Below are 14,274 nucleotides of genomic sequence, written 5' to 3' on the forward strand. Positions count from 1 at the left end.
TCTTGTTCCTTCATTTCAAACATGTTTCTCTGTTGCCTTGTTTTGCCTAACTTGATGCTTTTATTTCTATGTATCTGGTAGATACATTTCCCAACCTTGGAGAAGTGGCCTTTGTTGGTGACATCATATGTGTCCCAGCAGCACAGGCCCCTCTCATCATCAGAGCTATATGCTATAGGTGTGCTCCCTATGTGGGTTTGTGGGTCCTTCTGTTTTGGTGGTCTGACTCCTGTGGGTTGTCTCATAGTCATGGATGGCCCTGGGTCTGGTTGATTGTCAAGCCCTGCTTTCTGTGGAGGTTGCCAGCCACTGGTTGGTGGAAGCGGGTTACAAGTCAGCTGGCAGAGGTATCCCAGCTTATGCCAGGTTTAGTTCTGGCTCACTCATGGACAGAGTCATGGTCGAGAAGATCCTGGGGCTGATCCAGGCTAAAGGAGACTCTCTGGTCTGTGAGAATGGAGCCCAGAGAATTTTGGGGCTTTTGACTACCCATTGGTGGGTAGAGTTGGATCCCAGTGTCTCTGGCTGTAGAGCCCTGGGTGTAACAGTTATAGTGCCTGTGCATTAGAGTTTAGAGCTGGGTCTTGGGCCCTTTGGTGGGCAGGCCATGTCCAGGAGTGGCTCTGGGTTCAGGAGGTGTTAAGGCAGCCTGTCTGCTGCTGGGTGGAGCTGTGTGTAGGCATCCTAGCACTAATGCCTACAGGATGGTGGGCAGGGGCAGGGCTGGTCCTGAGGTTAATAAGCTAGAGGAAGAATTTTAAAATGGTGTTTGCCAGCAACAATGTCCACATGGTAGAAAGAGCTCCCATTATGGCTGTCACCAGTGTCTCTGTCCCCAGGATGACATTCAGTTGCCTCCTGCCTCTCCAGGAGACTCTCCAAGATCAGCAGGTAGGTCTGACTCAGGTTCCTTTCAAATTACTGCTTTTGCCTTGTGTCCCAGAACATGTGATAGTTTGTGTGTGCCCTTTAAGAGCAGAGTCTATTTCCCACAGCTCTCTGGGTCTCCCAAAAGTAAGCCCTGATGGCCTTCAATACCAAACATTCTGGGGGTTCATCTTCCTGGCATAGAAACCGTGGACTGGGGAGGCTTATGTGTGGCTCAGACTGCTTACTGTTTGGGGAGAACTTCTGCAATATAATTATTCTCCTATTTGGGGTTTGCACACCTGGAGGTATGGGTCTTGACTATACTGCAACTCCAACCCTCCTACCTATCTCAGTTGAGGTTCCTTCTTTATATTTTTAATCATAGAAGATATTTTCTGGTAAGTTCCAATATTTTTATCAATAGCTCTTTTGTAAATAGTTGTGATTTAGGTGTGTTCATGAAAAGAGGGGGGCTCAGGGTCTTTCTACTCCTCCATCTTGGGACTAAATCTAAACATGGTTTTAAATTTTAAAATACAATTAAATCTGAGGGGGCATCATCATCATCATTATCCTTTTAGACTTGCACAATACTTTGTAGGTTATAGAGCACTTTCACATGTGTGATCTTATTTTGCCTTAAACAGGCCGATTGAGACTTATGATATTTAGAAAAATTTATAAAACATGTATAGGCTTTTTTAATTTTGTTATTTTTTTCTTGTTATCCAAGCCCATATTCCTAGAAGATAGAGAAGCCAAGATGATTTTTACTGTATCATTCAGTATCTCAGTAGGAAACAAATAGCATACACAAAATGGTTTAAGAGATTTAATGAAGGTACTTTTTGCAGAGTTGTGAACAGGAATAAAGAACCAATAAGGAATGATGAGATATATAGTGTCTAGCAGCAGTAATAAGCCTTTAGTACTTGCAGGCCTGAAGGGGCCTCAGAAAGAACTGTGTTACTAGAATATAGCAAGACCTAAAGCTATAAGAAAGGAGCTGACCAACAGGAACTCTGGTCAGACAGTTGTTGCAGAGAGGTAAAGATATGCCATGACATCTCTCTCTCTTCCTGTACCCCAATCCCTTGCCTCTTATTGCTTAATCCAACTGAAATCAGAAGTCAAGGGACTCTTGGTTATACAGTCCATACAGATCACTCTCCTGTGGCATAGAGCAGTGTAGAGGAGGGTAGAACGTAGATATTGGGGGAGTAGAAAGCAAATAAAGTCTATGCAGCACACCTACCATTTTATGAACAAGTTTGCCCCTACAAACAATGCTGTTACTTTATATAATCTAGCAAGGTGTAGAGAACTACATCTAAATGGTGTGATTGACAAGACACTGCAAAGGCCCCTGAATATCTACTATATAAGATTCTTCCTTTGGATTTTAAAGAGTTTGTTCATTGCAAAAATCGTTTGTCTTTTTCTTTCTTCTTTTCTTTATTTTTTTTCAATTATAAATGTCTCTGCATGTGGTAATACCACAACATGATATTGCTTAAAGGAGGGAAGTTAGACTAAGAAGAGTGGTGCTGATGTCATCCAGGAAAGGGAGAGATAGTTTGAAACAAGAAGTGAGAGAATTAAAGAGATGAATAACTTACTGCTGCCAACGGCTGGAACCAGTTGTCAATGAATGTTGGCCCATGTCCAGAAGAGTAGCCTGGTTAGAATCTAGTCAGTTTGATAAAAATGCAAAATGTATCCTCAAGCTATTTATGACACATCACTTTCTGACACTTCGGAAGAGCTGGTGCTTGCATGTTGCTTGGGAGGTTTTGTGGGCCAAAGGATTTCATGAACCTTCCTGACTGAAATATAAAATAAAGTTTTTGTCTCCACTTCTAATACACAAGACACTTTGGTTTCAAAGCAGTAAGCAATTATTGTTTCTCTTCAATGATTAAGACAGACCTTAGGGATCTTTCCTTCTGTCTGACACCTCATAACTAACTATCCTGTGTAAAACAGTTTATCTCGTAGCCCAGGCCTTCAATTTCAGGGTGTACTCAGAATGTAATTAATATTAGGGTAGGTGACAAACTACAAATAACTTATAAGACCAAATTAAATATATGTACTATTCTCATCCCCATCCCTTTAATACTATTTCTATCCCAAATAAAATACTTTATGTTCTATATACTTTATGTTTTATAATAAACTAGCTAATTTTTTACCAACTGCCAGGTGCCAGACACCATGTTAAGTGCCTTTCAGGTATTATCAAATTCATTCTTATATCGCTAATGATAAAAAAAGGAAACTGTCGAAAGGTTAATTATCCACTGGTCATGTAGTTAGTAAATGGCAGAACTAGAAATTTAACACATGTCCCGTCGAACTTCAGAGTCTTTGAGGGCTTAGTTATTATTCTATGCTACTTTCTTTTTTTCTCACTTTTGTAACTGCCACCAGACTGTTCCCTCTCTCTGTATTGTCCATTTCTCAATATCTGACTAGAGAAGGTCTATATAACCTTCTCAGTCCAGATTAAATTGCACACTTTCTAGAAAAATTTTACCCTGTACCTTTATTTATTATTTATATTTTAATCGTCTGAGTGTTTTGGACTTTTCTTGTGTAGTTTATCATATTCTACCTTATATTTCAGTTATTTTGAAAATATGTAATTTCCTTAATTAGATAGTAAACCCATTAATAGTAAGAACAGTGTCTGCTTCCCCCACAGCATGTATCAGAAGCACATTGATTTGCAGACAGCAGACTTTAATAAATGTTTGCTAACTCAAATATTTTATTTATTCATTTGTTCATTCGTTAATTTAATAAACATGAATTAAGTGGCTCTGTGTGTATGTATGTATGTGTGTGTGTTCTTAACAAGATAGGATTTAATCCAACATGAAAATGCCACCGAAAATTTCCCAGAAATATATTTTTTAGCTTAGGATCCCTTGAATAACAAGACTTGGCTGGAGGAAGGACAATGTATAATATAGAAAGATCAAATTTGGAGTTATATAGACCTGTTTGGTTTGATTTTGGGCGCCAAAATGTAGTGGCTATGTGGCCTTGAGAAAGTCCAATAATCACTTCAGCCTTGGTTTCTGCATCTGGAAAATGGAATTAAAAGTATTTCTATTAATATCAATATTTTAAGTTAAGGTCCACTTACCTGGAATGTCTTATCCTTTCCCTTATTTAATAAGAATGCATACACACACACACGCACATACACACACACGTACACACACACACGTACATATACACACACAAATACTCCCCTTGGTTAGTTCATCTATTACAATATCATTTTAAACATCATATCCTCTGAAAACTTTGATCTTCATTCCCCTACTCCACTTAAACATCTTCTGTTGTTCCATGCGGGACCAACATCTAGAACAGTGCTTGATAAAGTATAAGCTTCTTAAATGTGTGTTGAATTAATTAATTGAGTAGGCTTCCTATAAATTAATATCTGTGGTTTATTTTTATTTAGGCAGATCTGAGAATTATACTTTATTTTTTTATTATTGGGAAATAGATGTTTTACAATGTTGTGTTAGTTTCTACTGCACAGCGAAGTGTAGTTCCCTGTGCTATATAGCAGGTTCTTACTAGTTATCTATTTTATATGTGTTAGTGTATATATGTCAATCTCTATCTCCCAATTCAGCCCATCCACCCCCACCCGCTTTCTCCCCTTGGTGTCCATACGTTTGTTCTCTAAATTTGTGTCTGTAATTCTGCCTTGAAAACTGGTTCATCTATACCATTTTTCTACATTCCACATATATGTATTAATATACCATATTTGTTTTTCTCTTTCTGACTTACTTCACTCTGTATGACAGTCTCTAGGTCCATCCACACCTCTACAAATGACCCAATTTCATTCCTTTTTATGGCTGAGTAATATTCCATTGTATATATGTACCACATCTTCTGTATCCATTCATCTGTCAATGGACATTTAGGTTCCTTCCATGACCTGGCTATTGTAAGTAGTGCTGCAGTGAACATCAGGGTGCATGTGTCTTTTTGAATTATGGTTTTCTCTGGGTATATGCCCAGTGGGATTGCTGGGTCATATGGTAGTTCTATTTTTAGTTTTTTAAGGAACCTCCATACCATTCTCCATAGTGGCTGGATCAATTTACATTCCCACCAACAACGCAGGAGGGTTCCCTTTACTCCACAACCTCTCCAGCATTTATTGGTTGTAGATTTTCTGATGATGTCCAGTGTGAGGTGGCACCTCATTGTCATTTTGATTTGCATTTCTCTAATAGTTAGTGATATTGAGCAGCTTTTCATGCGACTCTTGGCCACTTGTATGTCTTCTTTGGAGAAATGTCTATTTAGGTGTTCTGCCCATTTATGGATTGGGTTGTTTGGTTTTTTTGATATTGAGCTGCATGAGCTGTTTATATATTTTGGAAATTAATCCTTTGTCAGTTGCTTCATTGCAAATATTTTCTCCCATTCTGAGGGCTGTCTTTTCATCTTGTTTATGGTTTCCTTTGCTGTGCAAAAACTTTTAAGTTTCATTAGGTCCCATTTGTTTATTTTTGTTTTTATTTCCGTTTCTCTAGGAGGTGGGTCAAAAAAGATCTTGCTGTGATTTAAGTCATAGTGTGTTCTTCCTATGTTTTCCTCTAAGAGGTTTAGAGTGTCTGGTCTTACATTTAGATCTTTAATCCATTTTGAGTTTATTTTTGTGTATGGTGTTAGGGAGTGTTCTAATTTTATTCTTTTACATGTAGCTGTCCAATATTTGCAGCACCACTTATTGAAGAGACTGTCTTTTCTCCATTGAGTATCCTTGCCTCTTTGTCATAGGTTAGGTGACAATATGTGCGTGGGTTTATCTCTGGGCTTTCTATCCTGTTCCATCGATCTATATTTCTGTTTTGGGTCCAATACCATATTGTCTTCATTACTGTAGCTTTGTAGTATAGTCTGAAGTCAGGGAGTATGATTCTTCCAGCTCCGTTTTTTTTTCTTAAGATTGCTTTTGCTATTTGGGGTCTTTTGTGTCTCAATACAAATTTTAAGATTTTTTTGTTCTAGTTCTGTAAAAAATTGCCATTGGTAATTTGATAAGGACTGAATTGAATCTGTAGATTTCTTTGGGTAGTATAGTCATTTTCACAATACTGATTCTTCCCATCCAAGAACATGATATATCTCTCCATCTCTTTGTATCATCTTTGATTTCTTTCATCAGTGTCTCATAGTTTTCTGAGTACAGGTCTTTTACCTCCTTAGGTAGGTTTATTCCTAGGTATTTTATGCTTTTTGTTGCACTGTTGTATGCGATTCTTTCTTTAATTTTGGTTTCTGATTTTTCATTGTTAGTGTATAAGAATGCAAAGGATTTCTGTGCATAAATTTTGTATCCTGCAACTTTACCAAATTCATTGATTAGCTCCAGTAGGTTTCTGGTGACATCTTTAGGATTTTCTATGTATAGTATCATGTCACCTGTGAACAGTGAGAGTTTTACTTCTTTTTTTCCAATTTGTATTCCTTTTATTTCTTTTTCTTCCCTGATTGCTGTGGCTAGGACTTCCAATACTATGTTGATTAATAGTGGGGAGAGGGGACATCCTTGTCTTTTTCCTGATCTTAGAGGAAATGCTTTCAGTTTTTCACCATTGAGAATGATGTTTGCTGTTGGTTTGTCATATATGAGTTTATTATGTTGAAGTAGGTTTCTTCTAAGCCCACTTTCTGAGAGTTTTTTATAATAAATGGGTGTTCAACCTTATCAAAAGCTTTTTCTGCATCTATTGAGATGATCATATGGAATTTATCCTTCAATTTGTTAATATGGTGTATCACATTGATTGATTTGCGTATATTGAAGAATCCTTGCATCCTTCAGAAATATCCCACTTAATCATGGTGTATGATCCTTTTAATGTGCTGTTGGATTCTGTCTGCTAGTATTTTGTTGAGGATTTGTGCATCTATATTAATCAATGATACTCATCTGTGATTTTCTTTTTTTTTTTTAACATCTTTACTGAAGTATAATTGCTTTACAATGGTGTGTTAGTTTCTGCTTTATAACAAAGTGAATCAGTTATACATATACATATGTTCCCATATCTCTTCCCTCTTGCATCTACCTCCCACCCACCCTCCCTATCCCACTCCTCTAGGTGGTCATAAAGCACCAAGCTGATCTCCCTGTGCTATGCGGCTGCTTCACACTAGCTACCTATTTTACATATGGTAGTGTATATATGTCCATGACACTCTCTCACCCTGTCACATCTCACCCCTCACCATCCCCATATCCTCAAGTCCATTCTTTATTAGGTCAGTGTCTTTATTCCCATCTTGCCACTAGGTTCTTCATGACCTTTTTTTTTTTTTTTCCTTAGATTCCATATACATGTGTTAGCATACTGTATTTGTTTTTCTCTTTCTGACTTACTTCACTCTGTATGACAGACTCTAACTCCATCCACCTCATTACAAATACTTCCATTTCTTTTCTTTTTATGGCTGAGTAATATTCCACTGTATATATGTACCACATCTTCTTTATCCATTCATCTGATGATGGACATTTATGTTGCTTCCATGTCATGGCTATTGTAAATAAAGCTGCAATGAACATTTTGGTACATGACTCTTTCTGAATTATGGTTTTCTCAGGGTATATGCCCAGTAGTGGGATTGCTGGGTCATATGGTAGTTCTATTTTTATTTATTTAAGGAACCTCCATACTGTTCTCCATAGTGGCTGTATCAATTTACATTCCCACCAACAGTGCAAGAGTGTTCCCTTTTCTCCACACCCTCTCCAGCATTTATTGTTTCTAGATTTTTTGATGATGGCCATTCTGAATGGTGTGAGATGATACCTCATTGTAGTTTTGATTTGCATTTCTCTAATGATTAAGGATGTTGAGCATTCTTTCATGTGTCTGTTGGCCATTTGTATATCTTCTTTGGAGAAATGTCTGTTTAGGTCTTCTGCCCATTTTTGGATTGGGTTGTTTGTTTTTTTTGTTATTGAGCTGCATGAGCTGCTTGTAAATTTTGGAGATTAATCCTTTGTCACTTGCTTCATTTGCAAATATTTTCTCCCATTCTGAGGGTTGTCTTTTCGTCTTGTTTATGGTTTCCTTTGTTGAGCAAAAGCTTTTAAGTTTCATTAGGTCCCATTTGTTTATTTGTGTTTTTATTTCCATTTCTCTAGGAGCTGGGTCAAAAAGGATCTTGCTGCGATGTATGTCATAGAGTGTTCTGCCTATGTTTTCCTCTAAGAGTTGATAGTGTCTGGCCTTACACTTAGGTCTTTAATCCCTTTTGAGTTTATTTTTGTGTATGGTGTCAGGGAGTGTTCTAATTCCATACTTTTACATGTACCTGTCCAATTTTCCCAGCACCACTTATTGAAGAGGCTGTCTTTTCTGCACTGTATATGGTTGCCTCCTTTATCAAAGATAAGGTGACCATATGTGTGTGGGTTTATCTCTGGGCTTTCTATCCTGTTCCATTGATCTATATTTCTGTTTTTGTGCCAGTACCAAACTGTCTTGATTACTGTAGCTTTGTAACATAATCTGAAGTCAGGGAGCCTGATTCCTCCAGCTCCATTTTTCGTTCTCAAGATTGCTTTGGCTATTCGGGGTCTTTTGTGTCTCCATACAAATTGTGAAATTTTTTGTTCTAGTTCTGTGAAAAATGCCAGTGGTAGTTTCATAGGGATTGCATTGAATCTGTAGATTGCTTTGGGTAGTAGAGTCATTTTCACAATGTTGATTCTTCCAATCCAAGAACATGGTATATCACTCCATGTATTTGTATCATCTTTAATTTCTTTCATCAGTGTCCTATAATTTTCTGCATACAGGTATTTTGTCTCTTTAGGTAGGTTTATTCCTAGATATTTTATTCTTTTTGTTGCAATGGTAAACGGGAGTGTTTTCTTAATTTCACTTTCAGATTTTTCATCATTAATATATAGGAATGCAAGAGATTTCTGTGCATTAATTTTGTATCCTGCTACTTTATCAAATTCATTGATTAGCTCTAGTAGTTTTCTGGCTGCAGTTTTAGGATTCTCTATGTATAGTATCATGTCATCTGCAAACAGTGACAGCTTTACTTCTTCTTTTCCGATTTGGATTCCTTTTATTTCTTTTTCTTCTCTGATTGCTGTGGCTAACACTTCCAAAACTATGTTGGATAATAGTGGTGAGAGTGGGCAACCTTGTCTCGTTCCTGATCTTAATGGAAATGGTTTCAGTTTTTCAACATTGAGGACAATGTTGGCTGTGGGTTTGTCATATATGGCCTTTATTATGTTGAGGAAAGTTCCCATATGCCTACTTTCTGCTGGGCTTTTATCATAAATGGGTGTTGAATTTTGTCGAAAGCTTTCTCTGCATCCATTGAGATCATCATATGGTTTTTCTCCTTCAATTTGTTAACATGATATATCACGTTGATTGATTTGCGTATATTGAAGAATCCTTGCATTCCTGGAATAAACCCCACTTGATCATGGTGTATGATCCTTTTAATGTGCTGTTGGATTCTGTTTGCTAGTATTTTGTTGAGGATTTTTGCATCTATGTTCATCAGTGTTATTGGCCTGTAGTTTTCTTTCTTTGTGACATCTTTGTCTGGTTTTGGTATCAGGGTGATGGTGGCCTCGTAGAATGAGTTGGGGAGTGTTCCTCCCTCTGCAATATTTTGGAAGAGTTTGAGAAGGATAGGTGTTATCTCTTCTCTAAATGTTTGATAGAATTCGCCTGTGAAGCCATCTGGTCCTGGGCTTTTGTTTGTTGGAACATTTTTAATCACAGTTTCAATTTCAGTGCTTGTGATTGGTCTGTTCATGTTTTTTATTTCTTCCTGGTGCAGTCTCGGTAGGTTGTGCATTTCTAAGAATCTGTCCATTTCTTCCAAGTTGTCCATTTTATTGGCATAGAGTTGCTTGTAGTAATCTCTCATGATCATTTGTATTTCTGCAGTGTCAGTGGTTACTTCTCCTTTTTCATTTCTAATTCTATTGATTTGAGTCTTCTCCCTTTTTCTCTTGATGAGTCTGGCTAATGGTTTATCAATTTTGTTTATCTTCTCGAAGAACCAGCTTTTAGTTTCATTGATTTTTGCTATCGTTTCCTTCATTTCTTTTTCATTTATTTCTGATCTGGTCTTTATGATTTCTTTCCTTCTGCTAGCTTTGGGGTGTTTTGCTCTTCTTTCTCTAATTGCTTTAGGTGCAAGGTTAGGTTTTTTATTCGAGATGTTTCCTGTTTCTTGATGTAGGCTTGTATTGCTATAAACTTCCCTCTTACCACTGCTTTTGCTGCATCCCATAGGTTTTGGGTCGTCGTGTCTCCATTGTCATTTGTTTCTAGGTATTTTTTGATTTCCCCTTTGATTTCTTCAGTGATCACTTCGTTGTTAAGTAGTGTATTGTGTAGCCTCCATGTGTTTGTAGTTTTTACAGATCTTTTCCTGTAATTGATATCTAGTCTCATAGCATTGTGGTCGGAAAAGATACTTGATACGATTTCAATTTTCTTAAATATACCAAGGCTTGATTTGCGACCCAAGATATGATCTATCCTGGAGAATGTTCCATGAGCAATTGAGAAAAATGTGTATTCTGTTTTTTTTGGTTGGAATATCCTATAAATATCAATTAAGTCCATCTTGTTTAATGTATCATTTAAAGCTTGTGTTTCCTTATTTATTTTCATTTTGGATGATCTGTCCATTGGTGAACGTGGGGTGTTAATGTCCCCTACTATGATTGTGTTACTTTCAATTTCCCCTTTTATGGCTGTTAGTATTTGCCTTATGTATTGAGGTGCTCCTATGTTGGGTGCATAAATATTTACAATTGTTATACCTTCCTCTTGGATTGATCCCTTGATCATTATATAGTGTCCTTCTTTGTCTCTTGTAATAGTCTTTCTTTTAAAGTCTATTTTTTCTGATATGAGAATTGCTACTCCAGTTTTCTTTTGATTTCCATTTGCATGGAATATCTTTTTCCATCCCCTCACTTTCAGTCTGTATGTGTCTCTAGGTCTGAAGTGGATCTCTTGTAGACAGCATATATATGGGTCTTGTTTTTGTATCCATTCAACCAGCCTGTGTCTTTTGGTGGGAGCATTAATCCATTTACATTTAAGGTAATTATCGATATATATGTTCCTGTTCCCATTTTCTTAAATATTTTTTGTTTGTTATTGTAGGTGTTTTCCTTCTCTGCATTTCTTGCCTAGAGAAGTTCCTTTAGCATTTGTTGTAATGCTGGTTTGGTGGTGCTGAACTCTCTCAGCTTTTTCTTGTCTGTAAAGCTTTTAATTTCTCCATCAAATCTGAATGAGATCCTTGCTGCTTTGAGTAACCTTGGTTGTAGGTTTTTCTCCTTCATGACTTTAAGTATATCCTGCCACTCCCTTCTGGCTTGCACAGTTTCTGCTGAAAGATAAGCTGTTAACCTTATGGGGATTCCCTTGTGTGTTATTTGTTGTTTTTCCCTTGCTGCCTTTAATATATTTTCCTTATATTTAATTTTTGACAGTTTGATTAATATGTGTCTTGGAGTGTTTCTCCTTGGGTTTATCCTGTATGGGACTCTATGTGCTTCCAGGACTTGATTAACTATTTCCTTTCCCTTATTAAGAAAGTTTTCAACTATAATCTCTTCAAATATTTTCTCAGTCCCTTTCTTTTTCTCTTCTTCTTCTGGGACCCCTATAATTCGAATGTTGGTGCATTTAATGTTGTCCCAGAGGTCTCTGAGACTGTCCTCAGTTCTCTTCATTCTTTTTTCTTTATTCTGCTCTACAGTAGTTATTTCCACTATTTTACCTTCCAGGTCTCTTATCTGTTCTTCTGCCTCAGTTATTCTGTTATTGATCCCATCTAGAGTATTTTTAATTTCATTTATTGTGTTTCTCATCGTTGCTTGGTTCCTCTTTAGTTCTTCTACATCCTTGTTAAATGTTTCTTGCATTTTGTCTATTCTATTTCCAAGATTTTGGATCATCTTTACTATCATTATTCTGAATTCTTTTTCAGGTAGACTGCCTATTTCCTCTTCATTTGTTAGGTCTGGTGTGTTTTGACCCTGCTCCTTCACCTGCTGTGTGCTTTTTTGTCTTCTCATTTTGCTTATCTTACTATGATTGGGGTCTCCTTTTCACAGGCTGCAGGTTCGTAGTTCCTGTTTTTTTTGGTATCTGTCCCCAGAGGCTAAGTTTGGTTCAGTGGATTTTGTAGGCTTCCTGGTGGAGGGGAGTAGTGCCTGTGTTCTGGTGGATGAGGTTGGATCTTGTCTTTCTGGTGGGCACGTCCACGTCTGGTGGTGTGATTTGGGGTGTCTGTGGCCTTATTATGATTTTAGGCAGCCACTCTGCTAATGCATGGGGCTGTGTTCCTGTCTTGCTTGTTGTTTGGCATAGGGTGTCCAGCACTGTAGCTTGCTGGTCGTTGAGTGAAGCTGGGTCTTGATGTTGAGATGGAGATCTCTGAGAGATTTTCACCGTTTGGTATTACATGGGGCTGGGAGTTCTCTTGTGGACCAGTGTCCTGAAGTTGGCTTTCCCACCTCCCAGATCCAGCCCTGATGCCTGGCTGGAGCACCAAGAGCCTTTCACCCACATGGCTCAGAATAAAAGGGAGAAAAAAATAGAAAGAAAGAAAGAAAGAGGATAAAATAAAATAAAATAAAGCTATTATAATGAAAAATAAGAAAAAAAAATATTAAGAATAAATGTATTTAGATTTTTTTAATTTTTAAAAATAGATTTATTAATTTTTTATAATAAAAAATAAGGAAAAAATATTAAGAAAAAAATTTCTTAAGAAAAAAGTTTTTAATTTTTTAAAATATAAAATATGAAAAAACTTATTATAATTTTTTTTTAATTTCTAAAAATAGAAAATAAGGAAAAAATTATTAAGAAAACATTTAGTAGGAAAAAAAATGTTTTAAGTAAAAAAAAAAAAAAAAAAAAAAAGACGGACCTAACCCTAGGACTAATGGTGAAAGCAAAGCCTTACAGACAAAATCTCACCCAGAAGCATACACATATACACTCACAAAAAAAGGAAAAGGGGAAAAATTAATATATCTTGCTCCCAAAGTCCACCTCCTGAATTTGGATGATTCGTTGTCTATTCAGGTATTCAACAGATGTAGGCACATCAAGTTGTTTGTGGAGCTTTAATCTGCTGCTTGTGAGGCTGCTGGGAGAGATTTCCCTTTCTCTTCTTTGTTAGTACAGCTCCCGGGGTTCAGCTTTGGATTTGGACCTGCCTCTGCATGTAGGTCGCCTGAGGGCGTCTCTTCCCCGCTCAGAAAGGACGGGGTTAAAGGAGCAGCTGCTTCGGGGGCTCTGGCTCACTCAGGACGGGGGGAGGGAGGGGTACGGATGTGGGACGAGCCTGCGGCAGCAGAGGCCGGCGTGACGTTGCAGCAGCCTGAGGCGCGCCGTGTGTTCTCCCAGGGAAGTTGTCCCTGGATCACGGGAGCCTGGCAGTGGCGAGCTGCACCGGCTCCTGGGAGAGGCGGTGTGGAGAGTGACCTGTGCTCGTACACAGGCTTCTTGGTGGTGGCAGCAGCAGCCTTAGCGTCTCCTGCCCGTCTCTGGGGTCCGCGCTGATAACCGCGGCTCACGCCTGTCTCTGGGGTCCGCGCTGTTAGCTGCACCTCGCACCCGCCTCTGGGGTCCGCGCTGATAGCCACGGCTCGCGCCCGTGATACAAAGTGAATCAGTTATACATATACATATGTTCCCATATCTCTTCCCTCTTGTGTCTCCCTCCTTCCCACCCTCCCTATCCCACCCCTCTAGGTGGTCACAAAGCACCGAGCTGATCTCCCTGTGCTATGCGGCTGCTTCCCACTAGCTATCTATTTTACATTTGGTAGTGTATATGTGTCCATGCCACTCTCTCACTTTGTCACAGCTTACCCTTCCCCCTCACCATATCCTCAAGTACATTCTCTAGTAGGTCTGTGTCTTTATTCCCGTCTTACCCTTAGGTTCTTCATGACCTTTTTTTTTCTCTTAGATTCCATATATATGCGTTAGCATACTGTATTTGTTTTTCCCTTTCGGACTTACTTCACTCTGTATGACAGACTCTAACTCCATCCACCTCACTACAAATAACTCCATTTCGTTTCTTTTTATGGCTGAGTAATATTCCATTGTATATATGTGCCACATCTTCTTTATCCATTCATCCGATGATGGACATTTAGGTTGCTTCCATGTCCTGGCTATTGTACATAGAGCTGCAATGAACATTTTGGTACATGACTCTTTTTGATTTATGGCTTTCTCAGGGTATATGCCCAGTAGTGGGATTGCTGGGTCATATGGTAGTTCTATTTTTAGTTTTTTAAAGAACCTCCATACTGTT

The 14,274-nt window shown here is 38.2% G+C and overlaps 1 pseudogene; it reads left to right on the forward strand.

The window, feature by feature from the left end:
- The first annotated feature begins 253 nt into the window (after positions 1–253).
- LOC137756346 (transmembrane emp24 domain-containing protein 7-like) overlaps positions 254–14,274 on the forward strand; it is a 34,481-nt pseudogene continuing 20,460 nt past the window's right edge.

This window comes from Eschrichtius robustus, chromosome X (genome assembly GCF_028021215.1).
Source record: "Eschrichtius robustus isolate mEscRob2 chromosome X, mEscRob2.pri, whole genome shotgun sequence".
NCBI lineage: Eukaryota > Metazoa > Chordata > Mammalia > Artiodactyla > Eschrichtiidae > Eschrichtius > Eschrichtius robustus.